The 22,092-nt window shown below is 37.7% G+C and overlaps 1 protein-coding gene and 1 long non-coding RNA gene across 7 annotated transcripts in view; both read left to right on the top strand.

Moving 5' to 3' along the window:
- EPHA4 (EPH receptor A4) overlaps window positions 1-22,092 on the top strand; it is a 137,556-nt gene that overhangs the window by 10,078 nt on the left and 105,386 nt on the right. The window lies entirely within an intron of this gene.
- Window positions 16,472-22,092, top strand: part of LOC106724287 — a 14,539-nt gene continuing 8,918 nt past the window's right edge. Inside the window, exons 1-2 of the long non-coding RNA XR_001360041.1 lie at window positions 16,472-16,482; window positions 19,192-19,194. This is a non-coding gene — a long non-coding RNA (uncharacterized LOC106724287). The remainder of the gene's footprint in view (window positions 16,483-19,191; window positions 19,195-22,092) is intronic.

Raw genomic sequence — 22,092 nt, 5'->3', positions numbered from 1 at the left:
GTTAGTGGTTTGTTTTATGGAAATAATCTTGGGACTCTAGTTAATCATGTAGTTCATGGGAGGGGAGGGGCTCCAAGTTTTAGGTCTAGTTTATTTCTGAGCAAACTGTTCTTAACACAGGGTCAGATATTTAATGGAATGGGAAGATTGGTTGAGTCATTTTTGAGAATCTTTGGTATTTCCACACCTGCTCTTCATGTATTTCCTTTGCTAAGCATAAAGTGACTAACTCGCCCTAGCTGGTTTGGCTCAGTGGATAGAACATTGGCCTGCGGACTGGAGGGTTCCAGGTTCCTATTCCAGTCAAGGGCACATGCCTGGGTTGCAGGTTTGATCCCCGGTAGGGGGCATGCAAGAGGCACCTGATCAATGATTCTCATCATTGATGTTTCTATTTCTCCCTCTCCCTACCTCTCTGAAATCAATAAAAATATATATTTTAAAAAGTTTTAAAAAATAAAGTGATTAACTCTTTAAGAAGATACTTTTTTTGTACAAAACCTTGCACTTTGTTGCTTTTTTTTTTTTTTTGATTCTACTAGTAAGAATCTCTGATGAATTTAGGAAGAAAGGAAAAACTTGAATGACAAAGGATTCTTAAAATTCCAAACTTGAGTGAGACTTTTTAAAGACTGCAAAAGTCTTAGGAGTAATAAAAATGGTTGTCTCCATCCTTGACATCATTACTGGGGTGTCAGAGAAACATCCAAGTGAAGCTGAAGGAACATCAAGACAAGGAAATGCGTCTCAATTTGGTCACTTAGCTGTATGACCTTGAGCATGTTTTTTAGGCCCTCTGAGCCATGGTTTGTTTATCTGTAAAATGGGTTGATAATAATTATACCATCTTCTTGACTTGCCATGAGGACATGGTGTTGTTAGATCTAAAAATCACCTTTTAGATCATAAAGTATGAAACTGATATAAATGCTAGCATTTTTTTTTAATCCTTCTGCTCTTCCCAAGTCATAGCTGATGACTTTTAAAGGTGTTGAGCTGACATAGTAAAAGAGTATTCATCTCCCAGTCACTCTTGGAAGTCAAGGCTAAAGAGAGAAAGCATTGCCCTTGCCCTAACAAAGAATAATGTCCATTTTCACACTTCATATTGCAAATGATATTTGGAGAGTGTCAGGGTTTTTTGTTGTTGTTGTTGTTTTGTTGTCTTTGTTTGTCCCTGAAGGAAAGAGAACTTTCCTTTGAGTGAGAGAAAAGTGATTAGGGGGTGGGACAAGAAAGAGGAGGTGTGAAGAGAGCTTAAGAAGGGATATAATGGAGAATTGGCAAGGCTTCAGAACTCTGGCAGCAGGTTCCTCCCCAATTGTCTTTCCAATGGGTATACTGTGGCAGGACAAATAGAAGACCAGGTGAAAGGTCACCTACTTCCTCATCCATCTTCCTCAGGGTCTGAGAGGTCAGAGTGAAGATTGATTAAGATCTTAAATGTTTGACAAAGGATCCCTGGCCAAAAATGGGTCAGGCGGGTGGGGGCCTGGGGTGTGCTGTTGTTTAAATCTAACCCTGGTCATCTGCCAGAGTCCTCAAGGGACTGGGGACAGAACTACACTTCCTCTTAGAGTTCTTACTTCCAAGCGGTACATGCTAATGGAGACGTGAAGAGCTGCCTCAAAAGTGTCCAGTGGCAGGGTGATGGTGGGCTTGCCCTCTGAAGCAGCCGCAAGTTCATTGTGCTCCTGAATACCATTTTCTGAAATGATTTGGCTCAGTCTCAGCAGGACAACAAAGAGTGTTAGTCACTCATCTGCCCTCTTCAGGAGAAGAGCGCAGTTGTTTGAACTTGCCTAGTGATTGGGTGCAGAGGATGAGAAAGTATTTGAGTTAGTCTAGTCACCCATCCACCTCACATGGTCAGAAAAAGAAATAAAATCACATCAGCACCCCCTCTCCCCAACACACACAGCCATTCCCCTCGGTGAGGGAATCTGCCAGATGTTTCACAGGGCTGTTTTCCTTTCCTCAGAAATATTAAGCAGAAGGCAGACAGGAAAGGATTCTTTATGAACTTATTTTTTGCTTAATTGAAAAGCTGAAAAATAAAAGTTACAGATTTACTCTTTGTGAAATATTAATAAGCAATATTTTCAGAGAATATATAGAAAAATGAAACTAATAAAAAGAAAACTTTATTAGAGTCACTCTTAAGGACAAGGAAGTGGTCACAACTGTGACAAAATTCAGCCAGGTAGAAATCAAGCCTTGCTGAAATATACACTTTTGCGTAAATTGTTTGGGGTTATACATCTCTAAGATCTATATTATATATCATTACATATATATGATGCCTTTATATCAGCAAAAGGTATCTTGTTAAAAGCTCTTTTGAGAAAGAACAAGACAAATGCTTTGATGGCTGTGAAATAGAAATATTTCAAATTTGTCCTCTGAAAAGAGCGCTGTGGTTACAAAAAAAAAATCATGATGACTTTGTTTTCCTAAGAACCTTAGGAGAAAGAAGTACTGAAAAGAAAGCATTTAAAATATAATTCAGAAGAGACACTGTTTTCTTTTACCTTTGAATCGTGTCTTTAAGAATCAATTGCTTGAATCGCATGGCTGCCTTTATCCTGGCTTTGAAGCATGGCTGTGGCTATGATGATTGAAAGGTGCAATTCTTTATATATGAGAAGAACAGAGTTTAATTATTGTCTTTTTTTTTTTCTGTTGTGCTTTTTTATTTCTCCTGCTTCATGTGACCCAGCTTCTTTTTTAGTGTGAATGAGGCAATGGTCGCTATTTTGGGTTCACCAAAGCATCACACAGGCATTATCTCAGTTAGGGATTTTTGACTATGCTATTTAGGATTTGATGATTTATTTTAGTCTAACTGAGCTTCCCTGCACCTTTCAAAAAACAAATTAAGACATAATTCTTTTTTTAACACTTGATGCTTTAGGAAGAAGACTGATTAAATAGCTTTCCAGCTACCACTGTGCAAAACAGAGGCAGTTGTGATATGTTTGACTTTCACATCATTGAACTTTGCTACTTAAGGGTGTGTGTGTTTTGTTTTTAATTGATGAATTTAACATTACTAAAGAACTGCATACTTAACTCTTACTCAAACTTTTTCAAGTTCTTCTTTTTGTTAATCCTCCCCTGAGGATATTTTTTCCATTGATCTTTTTCGAGAGTGGAAGAGAAGGAAAGACAGAGAGAAATATCAATGAGAGAGAAACACATAGATTGGTTTGCCTCCTGCATGCACCCTAACCATGGCCTGGGCCAGGGAGGAGCCTGCAACCAACATATGTTCCCTTGACCTGAATCAAACCTGGGACCCTTCGGTCTGAAGGTCCATGCTCTATCCACTGACCCAAACTGGCTAGGGCTTACTCAAACTTTTTATGAGTTACCACTTTTCACAATTTGACAAGTAACCCAAATATATCTTTATGCATTTATTTAAAAAAATAACAAGCGGAATTATTCTCTTAGTTGTCTTGATTTTAGGATGCTTGACTATCACATTAGAGAATATAACTTTCCTTCATTCTTCATAATTGATGATTAAAATTCTATAGAGAAAATATCATACTTTATTTTCTTCACTTATTGGTAGATGTTTAGGTTATCTTAGTTTTTCCTGGTAATATTTTTAAACAAACACTTTAATTTTTAAATCATATCTTTATATATGTGTTAAGATGTTGAATGATTAAGCTTGCTTTGTTATTTTTCTGGCTTTATCTTGGGCAAGTGAATTTAGTAAAACTTCTGTATCCTGAGAATGTAAGTGGAGGAGTGCAGTCAATTATAACTAGACAAGTAACACCAGTGACTATTATGGAACATACTGGGGGCTCATGAAATGTTCATTGAGTGAATGAATAAATAAATGCATAAGGAATTGTGGCCTGTTTCATATTAAACATTTATTTGGTGGAGTAATGTTTCATGGAGTCAACATGTTATATCAGAATCTTTGCATGTGACTAATGTATTCAAGAGGTCCTTGTTTATAATTCCTACTTCAATTGGGTCTTAAGTATTTACATCATGTTTATGAATCCTCTCTGTGCCTGAATGAAAGTTCAGAAATCTCTGCAACACATGTGTGAACGTCTAGTAATTTTAGTACCAAATGGCTATGCCCTGCCTTTCTGTTTGAGACTTGAGTTTAGTTTCTAGTTGTGCTACTTACCCAGATGTATGGTCATGGATACTTATAAGCCCCCTGATCTCAAGTTAGCAAATTGATGGTAATAGTATGTGATTATGTATGACACACACATATAAACATGTATGCATACAGTGAAGGGTTAGCCCAAATCCTAGAGTCATTAAACGCTTAGTACATGGAAATAATTATTATGAATTTTGTTATATGGAAATGTGGTGACAATATGGACTATTTGATCAGTGTCTGTTCAACAAGAAAAGCAGTTTATTTAGGTGCAGAATAGAGGATTTTCGTGTTTTGGAGGAGCAATAGTGACATATAAGCAAGGGTAGGGGATGGTATAAAATGGCTAATCTTGTCTATATTGATTCTCTCTTCCCCAAGTAATAGCAGTAGTGCAGTGGTTCTCAAAGTGTGTTCCAGCTGGGTTCCCCGAGACCCTTTCATGGGGTTTGCAAGGTGAAAACTTCCTTTAACAATAATACGATGTTATCTGCCCTTTCCCTTTCCTTCTCTCATGAGCAGGTTTTCCAGAGGCTACCCAATGTGTGATATCAAATTGAATACAGAAGCAAATATGAGAATCTAGCTGTCTACTATTAAGCCAGGGAATAAGGAGATTTGTAAATAAAGGAAGAAAGAAAATAATACCATTCTTGCCACTAATTTCTTTTGTTCTGGGAAATATAATCATTTTTTTCATTAAAATGTTATTTGTGTTCTCATATAATGGGTTTATTATCAGTATTTTTATATTAATCAATAAATAATTATTTACAGATATTTTTAGTTTCAATTTACAATGCTACATATCTATAACTTTAACTCACATAAACAAAAGCTCTTTGGTCTCCTCAATATATTTAAGAGTGTAAAGCTGTTTCAAGATCCAAAAATTTGAGAACCACAGCAGTGGTCCATCAGCCTGTTAGTTTCTCTGGGAGGTAATAAAGTGTGCTACAGTCTTGCTGCAAACACATTAAAAATTGAAATGAAATAAGAAAGCTCTGAAAACTATTTCCAAATCTGAGAGATTTAGGTAGCTTAGAAATGTGGTGTTTTATTTATTCAACCTTTTCGATGTTTCTATAAAATCAGACAGCAATTTATAGCTCTTGGCTTTTTAAAAACTGTTTATCTGTGTCCAATAACATGGCTCAGTTCTCTCTCTAGTTTTTTGTGCTTGTGAGAAGGAATGATTAAAGAAGGCCCCAGCTGTCTCCAAGACCCTGAGAGACTGTATCTTTTTCACTTAGGGCATAAAACCTTTCTCATATCCCCTTGCAGCTGGTACCTCAGAGCTGTTTTGGGGAGGAGAGCAGGTGAGGTCCCTGGGTCCCATGATCTGGAGGGTAATTAATAGTCCCATGACTAAATGGACATTTTATAAATATTCAAGTCTATTTTGGCTTCCTGGGAACAACCGTGTTGGTACCCCTTACAACTCTCTTTGGAGACACCAAGCATTTTCTGGGTGAATGCTGGTCCTCAGCTGTCTGCTTAGGGTTGCTTTTCCAGGCAGCAGATTCCTCATTTGCATATTCTGTATTCGCCCTCATGCAAAACAGCACACCCATTTCTCCCTTTCACAATGGCACTGAGAGCTTCCTTTGGAAACGACAGCCAAAATCTCCTTCTGTTTATGCAGAACCCAATGATTTAGATGCCATGCAAATTAATTCGGTTTTGATTTGAATGCTCCCAGAGATTGGGGGGGTTGGGGTGGACAGTGGACTATTTGCACAGGGCTCTTTGTGTAAACCCTACCCGCCCTCTACTGCCCTGATGTGGCTGGTTGTCACTCCCCAGCCCCTTGCCCCATGCAAAACAACCAGACTCCCGCTGCTCATTTCATTTTGACCTTTGGAAAGAAACTTAGCAGTTGGTGAATCCCTTGGCTTGCCTGTGTAGTGACAGCTTCAGCTGGAATCTTGCTGTTCTTTCTGAGGTGGGAGGGAGGAGATGACACTATTCAGATTATGCTAGGAATGTTTAGAAGTGTCCCAACAAAGGGCTTAAAAAACATTGTAAAGTAAAAAGATCAAATTCTTTGCAAAAGAATTGTCAGATCTCAGGAAGTTCCAAAAATAGGCTTTAGGTTACTAGTGGGCTTGAGTCCATTTCTTGATATAAGAAACATCCAAACCTGTAGAGAATTTTTATGAGTTTATTTGAGCCAAATTGATGACAATTGCTGGGAAGCAAAATCTCAACACAATGAGAAAAATGCTCTGGAGAATGGCAGTTCTGCCGCTTATTTTATGCATTAGAATCAAAGGAGGCAATCTAAAGAGGGTTACATGAAATTCATTGGTGGTAGATTAAGGGAGTGGGAGAAAGCAAAGTGGGGGAATTTCTGAGATTAAATTAAAAAACAAAATAAAGAAACATACTTCTCTTACATTGGTAGGTACAGGATAGTTAATCATCAACATTTACAGCACATAGAGATAGTATATTCAGAACAAGATAACAATGAGCGGTTCTGTGGTCTGGTACTCTGGTACTATGGGTGTGCCCTGAGGGATATGAAAAAGGAGATTTCAAAGGTATGTTATCTTAGATGCAAAAAAGGCAATAGACAGGCTCACTTAAGGTAAATTAAAGATTAGTCTTTGTTAAGAAAGCTACAGGCCTAGGATATAATTACCCGATATGACCTGCTTTTAATTAGGAATTTTTATGTTTAGACTTATGTGGTTACCTCTTACCTTGTCAGGTTTAGTATGTGGTACCCCCTTTTTTTCCCACACATTCTTTCAACAAATATATATTGAAAGTGTAGAATCTACAAACCATCATTGGTATTTTCACCATTGGTTTCTATATCTATAGATGAACACATCAGTCTTCATAACAAGAATCACCATTGAAATCTGGGATATTTTCACTTATATCCCAGGCAAATGTTTTTAAAAGGTATGTTATTATAATTCTGTTCCTTATTCCATATGTGCATTCACTTCAGATTGAATTCCTGTCTTCCCCTCCTACCCAGTGTTTGCAAATTTCCTTTAACCTTTGCTTTATTCCCCTAAAGTAGAAACGCAAGCACACTGCATTTCTTACCCAAGAAACATCACTCTCTGCTTGAAAACAGAAGACCATGATCATATGTATTCTATAAACTAGAAGAAGAGGACTTTGCATGAAATGTTTTTGAAGTTCAATTAGTTTTGAGTTCAAGCTAATTTCACAGGGCAGAAAATGGGCATAGCCAGACTTCGAGTGTAATTAAGTGGAGGCAGGGTCAGGAAAGACAACATCTAAATGTGGAAGAGCTTTTGTTTAGCTCCACATGGTCTGACAAAGTTTGATGATGCTGTTCAAAGTCCATTTGGGATGGATTATTAGGATTAAAGAACAGCAGAAGGCTCTGTACTTGGTACATTCTCTGGTGTCATTAGTGGATGAGAAAATTCAGCTGCTTATCTGGCTCTTGTTTCTGAGGATGGATTTAAACAGACCCACACTTCTTAAAGGTGATCTTACTAACCTCTTCTTAATAAGTTACAGATCTCAAATTGCCCAAAATCCTTAAAATACCATTTGAAGTAAGTTGATTGATAATTATCATTTCCCCTAAGTGTGCAGATATTTTCCTCAGCAGTACAAAGCTATGGTACAGTTTCTTAATTACCCAGATAATCCTGTTTGCTTGTATTTTTAAACTATGAAGTGCTGGGTAATTATTCAATTCTTAATAGAAGGCAAATGGCAATGTAAACAATAATTAGGATGTGAGACAGACTAATGCGCTTCAAAGCAAATTGGATTTTTTTTTCATACTGTTCAGCATGAAGTCCCATAAAGCTAACAATTTAGAAGCAAGGCAAAAAAGGTGCCATTTTGTCCATATTTTATGCCGTTATCTCTTCATGGCTTGTTTCTGTGAATAGCAGTTTGCCCCAATGAGGCTGGCTGTGCCCAAGCCAAATGTTTCGCTAACAATTGCCTTCCTGCTGTTTGACATTTGGCTGTCTTCTCCCAGGGCTCCAGATTGGTCCTTTGTCTGCTTCAGATCCCAGGGGTCAGAGGTTAACAGAATACTGATTTCCTCCCATAATACCATGGCAGGTAAATATGGGCCAACTTCAGGATCAGTTAAGACGCAGCTCAGACAGGAATGCTTTTCTCCAGAGCCTTTGTCCTTAAGAACTTCCCTGATTTAAGATGCCAAGTTTCCCAGCTCTTGCTTCCCACCATAGATCCTTCATTATGAGTGCTGCCTTCCCTTTTATGGGTTTTTTTCATTCACAACTAACAATATATCCCCAGAAATACATGGCCTGAAAATTATGAACAAATCATTGCTTTTGATTAATTAATTTTACCAACTTAAGATTGTAACACTTTATAATTTTTATCTAGTTAATTATAGCTTGTAGTCTTATCTGTACTATATGTTTCATTGGTGAAATAAACTGATAACAAAAGGGTAGACAAAGATAGTTTAAGAATGGTGCTATTACCTCCCCTCCCCTTTTTTACTCGTCTAGCCTTCACGGTGTGTTGCCAGTTAGAGGTATAATTAAACGAGCAATCGATTTTATTTTCCATTTTCATCATTTATGGAGATGTCCAAGCATTCATCAATATCAATGTTATTAATGTTTTACATTAGTTAATTATATCAGTCTTAATTTTTTTCTCCTAAGATTAATGTAACTCAGTAGGCTACTTTCTAATTGGTTATGATGCACATGTAGCCTTTAAAAGTTTAAAATATATTTCGAACTCTCAGACATCTTGTTATCATCAATTAATTTTAAGCCACTTTTCTATATATGAGCTCTCCCATTTCTATCTGGCCAGCCTCGTTCACATTGCACTGTGAACTTGATGCTTAGATTCATTTGTTTTCAGTTTTTAAGTGTTTGAAAAAGACCTCCCCACTTTGAAAAACAGTTCCCTTTTCAAGTGTCCAGCTTGGCAATGACTGAAGCAGCCCCCAGGCAAATTACCATGTTAAAAGAACAGATCAATACCATTCTGGCTCCTCCACCCTTCTTGCTCTCTTCCAAGGGGGAAGAGTTTTGAAGAACCCTAGGAGGCCCTTGACAGATGTGCCAGGAGACTTCAAGAGGGTTGTCAATTGCCAAGTGGGGAACATTGACAGTTTGATCTAGTGCCCAGACAGCTTCTCCGCTGGCCATTTGAAAATGGATGCAAGAGGAATTGACAGCTTCAAGAAAGCTCAAGCAGTTCATGTAATTATGGAGAGGATTAGAAGAAAAGTGTTGGGAGAAATAAGAGATCAATACTAGGGCACGAGTTGACTGAACTCACCTTTAGCTGTTAGAGCACTCCATTTTGTAACATTTAGCCTGTGCATAGAGAAGAATATTTTACAGGGTTTTTTTTTTTTTTAAGTGTTATATAAGCCTAGGCATAAGAAAAAAAATAAGCAACTCCTCTGATTTTTGAGAGAGGACTTGTAGGTAATTAACAGTATAATGCTTCCAGTACTTAAGATGTGAAGGTGCTAATTAACTAATGGGAAAAATTGAGATTTCATTACTCTGTGTCTCTAACTGAGGTATCAGCAAAGAAGTGCAGGTGAAAATAATATTTGAACGTTCAGGTTTCCATTTATAGCATTTTCTTTAGGAACTACTTCTCTGTTTTTTGTATCCCAGAGTCTAAAATTAGCAATAATGAAGGGCTACATTAAAACAATATAAAAGTGTGTTGATTTTTAAAGAAAACACCTCATGTTGATAGAGAAAAGGATATTATGTACATGAATGAAAGAAAAACATGTTTTAAAAAAAGGTCTGAAACACAACCTGAGGGTCTCAAATGGTCTTACTTTTAGGAAGTTACATTCCACAGGGCAAAAATGGTGACTGTACCCAGTTAAAACAAGCCCAAGTACATAATTTATTCTAACCTTCATGAAGGATTCTGGGATTCTCATTCACAAAATGTTGTAGCTATAACTATTTTAATAATTTTTAAATGGGTACTTGATAATAGCCAGAGCTCTGCAATATGATTTTAGCAATTATACTGAAACTCTTTTTGAAAGTTCATTATTAGATCTTTTCTTTTTTCTCCTAGAGAAACATAAAGTAATTTATTGAAGAAAAGTAATGTGTCTGGCCTTATAAAGATCACAACTATTATTGCAACTTTTTAAAAATATAGTAAAAAGAACCCTTTCCCAAAAAGTGGATTGTTGACTTCTATAGATAATGATTGAAAAACACAAACCTAGTGAGCTTTTCAATATTTTCCATTATACCTTCTAGCTAGTTATCACTGATCTACAGGAAAGCTATTGATTTTTGTATGTTTATCTTGCATCCAATCTCTTTATTGAACTGCCTTGTGAATACTAATAGGTTTTCAGTTAATTCTCCAGGATTCTCTAGAGACCTAATATGTTTGACTGCAAGCAATTATTGTTTCTCTCCTTCTAAAAATCAGACCTCTTATTTCTGATTTTTATCTTATAACATTTGTCAGAATTTTCAGACTAGCAATAAATAATAATGTAGACTGTGAGCACCTTTATTTTATGTCCAATTTCAGTGGACATAATTTAAGTATGCTATGAGATATTACCAAGTTTTAAACATTTCTCAGATAGAACAAATTTTGAATTTTGTTAAACTACTACAAGTATTTCTTTTACTTTGTGACCTTTTTGACTTGTTGTCATGATGTGATTTAATATATTAATAGATTTTTCTGATAATTAACCATAAAGTCTGTTTGCATTTGTGGGGGTAGAGGGGAACTTATAAGATGGCAGTGAGTTTTGATAAGCAGATTATTGAGTTCCATTTGTTAATTGAAAATTATAATTAGGAGCCAGAGCTTTGGAATAGAACTGAATTTTAATCTCAGTTTTTTCACTTACAGTGTGATTGGGCTAGTTACTTAACTTTAGTACTTTGGCTTTCTACTCTGTAACATGGTAATATGATACCTACTCCATAGGTATAGTTAGGGTTAAATAAGATAATATATGTAAGTTCCACCTAGGAATTGAACTTATTAGGTGCTCAGTAAAATGTAGTTTTTATTATGAAATTTTTATAAATATCCAAATTATATTAATTTATATATTCTCTTTTTAAGTCTATCCCTTTCTCTCTCCACTCCCATTTTTATCAAGTTTTAATATAATAGTCCATTTGTAAACTTAATTATGATAGTTTTCCATTTTTAATTAACATTGTAGAAAGTTCATGTGCCTGTCAACTAGCTTTTCTCTGTAAGTTTGAAAGATTTCATCATTAAAACTGGCTCTGGACTGTGCACTTTTGATTTGGGCACTTTTCTCTATGTTTGCTAGACTTCAGTAAAAAATGCAACAACCACAGAAAGGAAACCTTGTTCAGTTGCTTTCCAAGTCACACAAATGGCTTTTCAGCCCAGCATAGTAGACATTTGCTTTGACTTTGATTTGGGCCATTCCCAGCCTCTGCTGACTTTAGGGTAAAAAGCAAAGGTGCCACATTGCTGTCATGCATAATTACTTTATTGAGATTTCTCATTACCTGTGTAGATCTTAAGCATACAAGTTAAAGGTAATGGGAGCATTAGACCTGGATTTAGTGCATAGGCATGGTTGGGCTATCCGTTAAGCATTAGCCTGGCTGTTAATGAGAATCCAGTTGAGAAAATATTTAATACTAGAGGCCTGGTGCACAAATTCATGCACAGTTTTTACCCGGGTGGCCTGCAGGGATCGGGCCAAAACCCAGTCCAATGCTGCCTGCCGCTCCTACCTGCCGCTCCTGCTCATCCCAGCCCCACTGTGCCTGCCACAGGCTCGCACCCAATCAGTCCCAATCAGGAGAGACTCACACTGCCCTGCCGCAGCAGCGCTCACCAGCCATGAGCCCTGCATCTGGCGCCCTCCCAAAGGGAGTGGCCTGCAGAATCCGGCTGAAACAGGCTCTCCGACATCCCCAGAGGGGTCCTGGATTGTGAGAGGGTGCAGGCCAGGCTGAGGGACCCCACCAGTACACTATCGGGCAGAGGAGGGGGCAGGAGGGCTCCAGGGCATGTCTGGCCCATTTTGCTCAGTCCCGATTGGCCAGAACCCAGCAGCAAGCTAACCTACCCTTTGGAGCATCTGCCCCCTGGTGGTCAGTGCACATCATAGCGACTGGTCAACCAGTTAACTGTCTGCCCCCTGGTGGTCAGTGCACATCATAGAGAGCAATTGAGCAGCCTTAGCATATCATTAGCATATTACGCTTTGATTGGTTGTTCTGCCGTTGGGTCTATTTGCATATTACCCTTTTATTATATAGGATTCCATCAGGGAAAGCTGCATTCCACTGCAGAGGGAATGTGGATACAGGCTTCAGAACTGCAGTGCTTTGCTCTCTTTCTCTCTTTTTTTTTATTGAGAAAGAGAGAACATGGAATGACAGGTCCACGTTTGTAGAAATATCTGGTGTTCCTTAGAGCTGCAACTTTGACACAATAATTTGTAAATGTTTTCTATTGGTTTAGAGGATAGGCAAGTTTTAATTTTCATTTCAAATTATTCTGTGGGCCATAGCGGACAGAACAAAGACCAGAGGGCAGATATTGCCTGAAGATAAGGAAGAACTCTCCGATATTTTGAACTAGGTGTGAGTGGAATGAGATGCCTTTTAAGATGATGAGTTCCACATCTCTGAGGCCAGTGTTCACCTTGCCTAATAACCCTGGGGAATCTAACAGCATCCCTGCAGTAAGATATCTCAAAAGGAGCATCCTTGTCATTTTGGGCAGGACAATTCTTCCTTTGGTAATATTTCCCAAATATTATGAGTCTGTCCTGTGCACAATGGACAAGCACATTGCAAGGCTAGTCCTGGGGCCCTAAATTCCTGTGGCATCCTCCAGCTCCTATGACAGGCTAACACCGCTCTCCTTTTTCCAAATGCCTCAGGAATTGATACTAATCTCAATTGTAAACTTCTAGTCTAGACAAACTGTAAGATCACTTGCAACTCTAAGTGGGTATCTGGTACTCTATTTTAAATATTTTATATTTTCTGTAGGTAGGTAATCTAGGTCTAGGATCTTCTAGCATATAAAAGACGTAGAAGCTCTTCAAACAATCCCAGCTATCAACCTCTCTACTTTTTATTTTCTTTTCAGTCTAAGTGTACACCATAGCATCTCAAAAATGAGTTCATGTTCCCCAATAGACTCCAGTTAAAGGAGACGGGGAATTTCTTTTAGAATAAATTATTAATGTTTTATAAAATTATCTGTAGTAATCATCAACTAAGTGCTCCTGGCTTTAATTTCTTTAGTCCTAAAACAGCCTTATAAGGTAGGTCCTGTTATACCCATTTTACAGTTGGGAAAGTTGAGGCATGGAAAGGTGCCTAAAGCCATGTAGATTATTTAGTATGCTTAAAACCAGATAGACTGGCTCCAGCCTCAGCATCTACCAACTCTATACTGTACTTTCTCTGGGGAAGAATAGTTAGGAGGAAAGAAATCTCTCCCTAGAGTGTATTACTGAACAAATTATGTGTATTTTGACTCTGTATCAGAGCAGAGAAGGAGGTTATAAGCATAGACCCAAGTTTACAAAAGACAGCATCAGCACATCCTAATACAGGGGTGGGCAAACTTTTTGACTCTAGTGCCACAATGGGTTCTTAAACTGGACCGGAGGGCCAGAACAAAAGCATGGATGGAGTGTTTGTGTGAACTAATATAAATTCAAAGTAAACATCATTACATAAAAGGGTACGGTCTTTTTTTTTTTTTTTAGTTTTATTCATTTCAAACGGGCCGGATCTGGCCCGCGGGCCGTAGTTTGCCCACAGCTGTCCTAATACGACAGCCCAAACCCAGATGATAACTTTTTTATTTCATAATGCAGTGCAATAAATCCAAGGAGGTTTAGGAGAAAAATCAATCTAAAAAGCATTAACTTTAATAATCTATTATGTTGTGCACGTGTTTTTAAGCTGATTCAGTTAGAGTATTTAGTTGCAAATGTGTGCAGAAAAAAATGGCAATGAAATCATTGAGAAGGCAATTCATTTATGTAAAAAGAGAAAAGGGGGAAAACATGGGGTAAACAATTACAATTGCTGGGATATATTCATTCCTTTAGAACCCACACATCCATCCTACCCTTTCTCCACTGTGTTGCTACCTTGTAGCTTCAGTGGAAATAGCTCACTTTTCAGCACCTAAAACATTACGTTCTGAATTGTTAAATTATATTACACACAATATTCTTCTTTTTTTGTTTAAAAAAGAAGCCTAAACCATTAGGTTTTCTGTTGACTCCCACACAACCCTACTTACTGAAGGTCATTACATTAACTTGACAATCACTACTTTTCTATACACAGATGTTGCATGTAGGAAACATAATGTGTTTGCCCAGGCTGCGTAGTTTCCCTTACGAAATTTGTCTTTATAGTCCTATAAACAATGGAAACATCTTGGAGGCTATTTGTCCTTTCTCAGTCTGATGGCAGGGTGTGCTAGTTTGGGTTCTGTTGCTGACCGAGGCAAAGTCACAGGTCCTATGCTGAGGCTTTGCGAAGTGGGGGACGTCTCTCTTCTTAGAGTTGGAAAGAACTTAGGACTTCTTTATTTATAGTTCATGCTTTTCATTTCACATATGAGGAAGCTGAGGCTCAAATAGATAAAGTATAAAATATACAGATAATGACTAATGCCTAAATCTGGAATTTTAGAGTCTTGCCTTTTTGCTCATGCTAAAGGAAAAGAAGCCCAGAAAAAATGTGGATGCCAAGGCAAAGTAGCATCTGCATGTTTTTGAGGTTGGCCTTGGAGAATCGTATATGTACTCAAACCTACTCAATGTGGTCCTTGATTGCAATCCTTAGGGCTTCAGTAAACTCTAACCCTTCCCCCTGTCCCCCTTTTAGACTTGAAATTCCTGAATATACTGTGCCTCTTTCTGTAGATATCAACACAGCCTAGGTCTTCATATCTTTCTATGTACTATTCCATTTACAGTTTGTAACCTAAGAGAGTGAACAGCCCTCTAAACATGTTTATAACATGTGATAAGTAAAATAAGCTTAGATGAGGACCTGGAGGAGGGAGATGCTAAAGTCCCATTGGGGGTGAGATATTGAGGAAGACTTTTAGAAAATTAAACAGTATTGAAGAATAGCTGATTTCAGCATTAAATAATTCTTAAGCATCCACTGTGCTCAGTCAATAGGGAGGCAAAAATGCATATTGGTATGAAACCGACCACTAGAGACAGTAGCCCGTGGCATATAGAGGATGTGTGAGAGGGAAAGTCTGAGAAATTTCTAAGCTTTAGGCTTGGTCCATCCATTCTTAGATTAAGGAATTCTTGGAGGATGAGGTAATTTTGAAAGGATGTTGGTTTGGCCTGGCAGGATGAAGGATTATTTTAGCTTATAGTTGCTAAATGTAGAATATATGAATGGCTGAGGGTACGGGTCTAAGAAAGGAGGATCATCATATTCTTGTTTGCTTCTTGGTTCTGAATTTGACTTTGTGGAAAAGTAAGTACTGAGAGGCTTTAGTATGATACTCTGGGAAATATCTGAGTCTGCTCAGGCTGCCCTAACAGAATACTACAGACTAGGTGACTTACACAGAGATGTATTTTCTCACAGTCCTGGAAGCCAGGAGTCCAAGATTGAGGTTCCATAGGGTTGGTTTTTGGTGAAGGTTCTTTTCCTGTATATAGTCACTTTCACACTGTATCCTCCTGGCCTTTTCTGTGCATGTGTGTGGTGAGGGAGAGACCACTGGTGCTGGTGTCTCTTTCTCTTTTTATCAGGGCACCACTCCTATAGGATTAGGGCCCCACCCTTATAACCTCATTTAATCTTAATTACTTCCCTAAAGGCCCAATCTTCAAATACAGTCACATTGGGGGTTTGGCTTTCAACATATGAATTTGCAGGAGGGCACAATTCATTCCGTCACAAAAGATAAAAAATGCATTTCTTTGTTTTACAAGACATGTGCCCACGTGGCAGGTCATTAAGACTTAGCCTTTGTATCAAACTTAGTCTTCATGTCTTACATTGTGTATGCCTGTGTGGACTTCTCAAGAAGACAGTGTGACTTGGTGGCCTAGAGCTTGGGCCCTGATGCCCAGGGCTCTTTAGGGCCCTTCTAGGAGTGTGGATCTTGTACAAATTACTTAGTGTCTCTTATCACTAATCACTTGTATTCCTCATGGCATGGGAACATGGTTTTAAGCCATGTTCAAGGGAACTTATGAATCATGAAGTTACCCAGTTAATGAAAAAAACAACACACACACACACACACAAGAAACACACACCAAGAAAGTCATGTTGTTTGTAAAAAAAACAAAAAACTAGTAATGTAAGCAAGTAAAAAGATAAGCAAAGTCATCTATAATGTCACCACATAATGAGAGCCATGCTTATCATTTGGTTTCTGTACTTCCAGGCTTCCTTTGATGTGTACACACACACACACACACACACACACACACACACACACAGTATTGATCATACAGCATGATCATAAACTCTTTCCAGATCAAGAAACATAACTTCATAACATTATTTTTAATGGCACAGAGTTTCCTGTTGCTTGGATATATCACATTTTTTCAGCTACCCTCTGTGATTGAACATTTAGGTTGCTTTCAGTTTGATGCTTTTAATAATATTGCCCTGAGTATTCTCACAGCAAAATCTTAAAATATAGCCTTCATTATTTTCAAATGACTGTTGAGTTGAAAGATACGCAATTTTAAAGGCTTTAATACTCAGTTTTGAGATACATGCTTACCAAAGCCTGAAACAATGAGGAATAGCTAACCTCTGGTGACATTACATGTAATTTTTTTGAGATGCTCATTAGTGACATGAACTCCAAAGTGGAACTAGATTTACTCATTTGCACTTGCCTGTGAGAAAACGTAAGAATTTTGCCAACAAAACCTCTATTTTCATTCTAAAAATCAATTAAGTTTTATGCTTGCTTAAAACAAATGCAGGATTCTTTGACTACCTGTGAATGCTGTGGACAGCTATCCTGTAATATAAAGAATAGCTTTTAATATACAGGATTATATGGTTCAGTCGCTTGATGAAAATTATTTCCTCTAAATTTACTGTAAGGTTTTCCTTTCCATATCGAAGGAGCATCATTGCTCTTAAAACCCAGAGAAACACTGACTTTCAAAAAGACATTGTTAAAGTGAGCATGATGAGGCTGATTGCTTTATATAATTGCTTAGACACTGTTGTCTTACAATTTTACAGGATGCCGTAGGGTTTCACCAACTGGAAGGGAAAATGACTTCATGGACTATGCATGAACTTTAAAATTCCTGCACACACACAAACCAGGAGATTAAATCCCTGTAGGGTTGGCTACTTCTTCTTTACGAGTTAAATGCATTGACTGCTGTTTAATCAATTGTTTCTGTGACCCAGTCATCGATACTGGCATTCATCTCCCAGGACCACTTATTCACCTTGGAATAATAATTATCTAATTGGGGAATTTTTTGCACCTTCCCCTTTTTAAAACAAATTAAACATTTTGCAAATTATTTTTCCAGTTGCATGGACAGAATATGGTAAAATGTGTTATCCTTTCTTTTCCACCTCTCTCTACTCTTTTTGCCTCCCTCTTTCTCAGTGAAAGAATCCTGCACACCTTGGTGCTAATCTGGAAGACCTTGTCATTTGGAAATAGGGTAGCCCCAAGGAGAGTGAAACCATGGATGTGTTTCCTTGAACCTAAAATATTCTTTCTGCCTTCTGTCACTCATCTCTTAGCAGTACAGAAAATAAAGTCCTACTCTTTAAAAAATTATTTTTCTATTAAATGAATTAACACATTACTTCTTAAACTAATTCTGTTCATTGTAGACCATTGGGGAAATGCAGAGAAAGAAATATGTTCACACACCAATTGAACCCGAGGTCATATTTGGGAACATCGTGGCACATATTCCCTGGCTTCTTGATCCACAGGCCTAACTACAGACTGATTCTACTGTCCTTGTCTGGAGGGGCTGGCCTTGCCTGGCGGGGCTGGCCTTTTCCTTTCCACCACCACTGCCGACCAAGGAAATGGTTCATTGGTAACCTCAGGATCAGCTTCTTGCCTGGTAGGGATTGGCTTTGCTTTTGTAGACTGCATTCCTGTCTTGTTAGATGAATATTGGTATCTACATACCCATGGAGTTACTGCTTCCCACACACATTATTGGCCCAGACACTACAACTACTGTCTCTCTTTCCAGTTCAGCATTCCAGTTCCCACTGGGACCACCTCCTTTGGCTGTAACTCCGACATCTTCTGTGAATGAACTTGCCCTTCCCTTCCCCTAGGCTACTGCACCTTTTCCTCAGTCCCACAGAATCTTGTTCTGAATGAGCAGAATTTCAATGTGGGTCGCCTCAGTGACTTCTAGTCTGGTACTTTCTTAGGACCCCCTCACTGCTCTGTTCTCTGCCTTCTAGCTGGAATCCCTAAGATGATGTTGTCACAAATCAAGACTTTGTTTCTAACAACATTTGGGATCCTGATTTGGCCCTATGTCAGTCTCTTTAGCTCTAGTCCTCCAGATTCGGGTTACTTCCTATCTCCCTCTGTTACCTATGTCAGTGAGGTTTGCACATGCCTGGTTAGCCAGCCCATCCAAGATAAGAAGTATGCCCCATGCCATGGAAAGTGTTTAAGCAGAAACTAGAGGGAGTCTTTAGTATGACAAGCTTCAGCAATATCCCTCTCTGGAATGAGAGACTGGAATAAATCACTATATGCCATGGCCTTTGAGTACATTTGTGAACTGCAGTGAATGTCAGTGAGGTTTGCACATGCCTGGTTAGCCAGCCCATCCAAGATAAGAAGTATGCCCCATGCCATGGAAAGTGTTTAAGCAGAAACTAGAGGGAGTCTTTAGTATGACAAGCTTCAGCAATATCCCTCTCTGGAAAGAGAGACTGGAATAAATCACTATATGCCATGGCCTTTGAGTACATTTGTGAACTGCAGTAATCATTCATTCATAAATTTATTCATTCACTCCTTTATTTATTTCAATAACAACTAAGTAAGTCTCAGTCTCAGAGACTTTGAGGATTCTGCAAGCAGCAACAAAGTAGGACCGCCTTCAGATAGAGGTTGGCAACTAAATCCAAGAATGCTGGAGACCTACCATATGCTTATTCCCTGAATGTCACTAACACTCCAAATACTTATTTTAATGCTGCATTCAAAGCAGTTACTAAAGTTACTCATGCAGTCATTCATTATTCTTGACTAAAACAATGTTTCATGGCATGATTTATTTCATTTATCAACAACCTTGTCTATTAATTATTTGACTTACAAAAATTAAATCCACATTAGCATAAAAATTTGCCCAGTACTAAGCACATTTGAAAATAAGGTATTATATATTTTGAAGAAGCCAGTTCCCAAAAGTTCCTATATTATAGTAATCCTGTAAAGCCATCAAAGTGCCCACTTTCAAGGATCATTTGCATGGAAGTCTCTGTAATTGTTCTTTGAAAAAAGTCATGTACTTTAGATTCATGCAGACTTTTGTGTAAGTATAATTACTGCTCAGCAAAACTGAGGGCTGGGCATGTAGCTAGCACAAAATGAGTAATTTATTGAATTAGTAAGAGCCTGAAACATACTGGACTACAATAGACATCTGAGTAGGGTGATAGGTCTTCTAGTCTAAAACACAAATGAAAATGTCCTTGGGATACAGGTCTACCTGTAATTTATTTTGACATTATTCTTGTGTGTAATGTTATTTTTGGCATGTTAATGTATTGTCAAAAAATTCCAATCTAATGACATGACAAAAGCTATATTTCATTTTGGAATGTAGAAAGCGTGAAAATCAATTGCATTATATATCAATGACATGCAATAAAGATAACCAGTATATTCTTGGTAATGTCACTTTTCTAGACTGATTAGCAGCCTAGAGCTATTAGATGAATTAATAGAGTTTTATTCTTACTATTATTATCAGTTGGTTTTGCTAAAGGGAGATAAAGACTCAATGCTCCTTTTTTTTCTTTCCTAAAAAGAAAGTAATTTTTGCCAGAATCCACATAATTCCGGTGATTAACTACTTTTCTTGGCACTTGACTAAACCCATGAGTTTCTGTTGGCAAATAAAATAAGTGCTGAAAGTTGAATTCACTTTCTGATCTAGTAAATAAACCAACAAAAAAAAATCAGCCTCTATGGCATTCTTTAAATTTATGACCTCTCCAGTATTGTAAGAGATGGTGACAAATACTAGTTTCTTACTGAAAATACATGATATATTCCATGAGTGTGCTACAAAAATCAATGGGGTGCTTACAAATAAAACCATAGTGACATTTTTCTTTTTCCATTTGCTTATTCACTCACTCCTATGATCACACATGGAGTACCAGGACAGAATAAAACTGTGTACTATATGGTTTCAGACACTATAGGAGATGCAAAGATAAATAGAATATAGACCTATCCCTGTAAAAGTTTAGATTCTGGAACTAAACTGCCATGTACTATTGTATAGGTTGTTCACTGAATAAGGGTATCCAACTAAAGTGGGAAGTGGAGTCTAAAGTACAGCAATGGTATGGTTTGTAATGTTTACCCAAATGTTTGTTCTACCACTTCAGGCAAGAAGGAGAAAGAAAGATAAGGAAAGCCTCAGAGCAAAGTTGACTTGACTGTTCTATTTAAAGGATGATTGGATTTATTTATTTAAACAAAGAAGAAAATAACAAATCAATTGCTTGAAGAGCAAAACACAAAAAGAGTTCCCTTGATTTGACATGATTGATGTTTTAGTACCTTGTGGATAGGTGATTTAGAATGGCAAATAAATGATGGTGTTTATTTAGTTCAACACATGGTTGTTCTTTCTCTCTCTCTCTCTCTCTCTCTCTCTCTCTCTCTCTGTGTGTGTGTGTGTGTGTGTGTGTGTGTGTGTGTGTGTAAGAATGACATAATATAAGTTGGTGGAAGATTATTGCTTTCTGGGCTTTTTTCTCTCTGATGATAACCCCAGTGGTTCCAAATATGAATTTTCTATGTTAGAATCATTTGGGATACTTGCTGCAAATATACATTTTTAATGTCATGTCCCCAAAATTTTGAGTTTTGAGTTTGTGATTTGAATTTTTAACAGATGATTCTGGTTAATTTAAGCTGAGAATGGCATTTGGACACCACTGGTGCACTTGCCTTGCTGCAAGACTGACTCTGGTTGACACAGAACTAATAGTGATTAGCTGGTCCCCTTGCTAAATATAAAATCCAAGGGAGAAAATAGTGCTGCTCATTTCTTTATTTTATTAAAAAAATTCAATTTAAGATTTAATAAACTCCGAAAAAAAAGGAATTTAAGTATGTGTCTATTTAAATACAATTTTGAGCTGCAGGGAAAAAAAAAATTAAACCTGGTTGAAAAAGAAAGACCTGTGGATCTGAGAGAGCACAATGTCGCACCCATCTGGGCCAATGAGATCAATCCAGATATACAGAATTTTGCCAATATCACATTTTTTGGTTGGGTGCTATGAATACTTTCATTTTCTGTAAAAAAAAAATAGATCATGTAGATACTTAAGTGAAGAGCAGATCTGTGTACTGAAGAGGTGTGAGTAATTTATCTCTTTTCTACCTGAACTGTTTCTTGGGGGATAGAGGAGAGAAGTGGTTGGAATACAACTACACAGAAGTGAAAGGCTGTTCAGTTTGGTTATAAGGATAAAATTATCAACCAAATGTGGCAAGCCTAGTAGAACAAGGAAGAATCAAAAAATTATCAACTATTGAAATTGTTAGACAAGCCACAAATTGATTTTGGATTCCAGAAATAATCACAGCCTAAGGTTCTCTTCCTTCTAAAAGGGTAGATAAATTCACATAACCCCACCCACTGCAACCAGACCAAGGAAGAAGACCATTTCTAGCTTTCCAGCACCTGCAAT

The sequence above is a fragment of the Myotis brandtii genome, unplaced genomic scaffold (genome assembly GCF_000412655.1).
Source record: "Myotis brandtii unplaced genomic scaffold, ASM41265v1 scaffold79, whole genome shotgun sequence".
Classification (NCBI taxonomy): domain Eukaryota; kingdom Metazoa; phylum Chordata; class Mammalia; order Chiroptera; family Vespertilionidae; genus Myotis; species Myotis brandtii.
The sequence above is the reverse complement of the archived record's forward strand: the minus strand, read 5'-3'. Positions and strand labels throughout refer to the sequence as shown.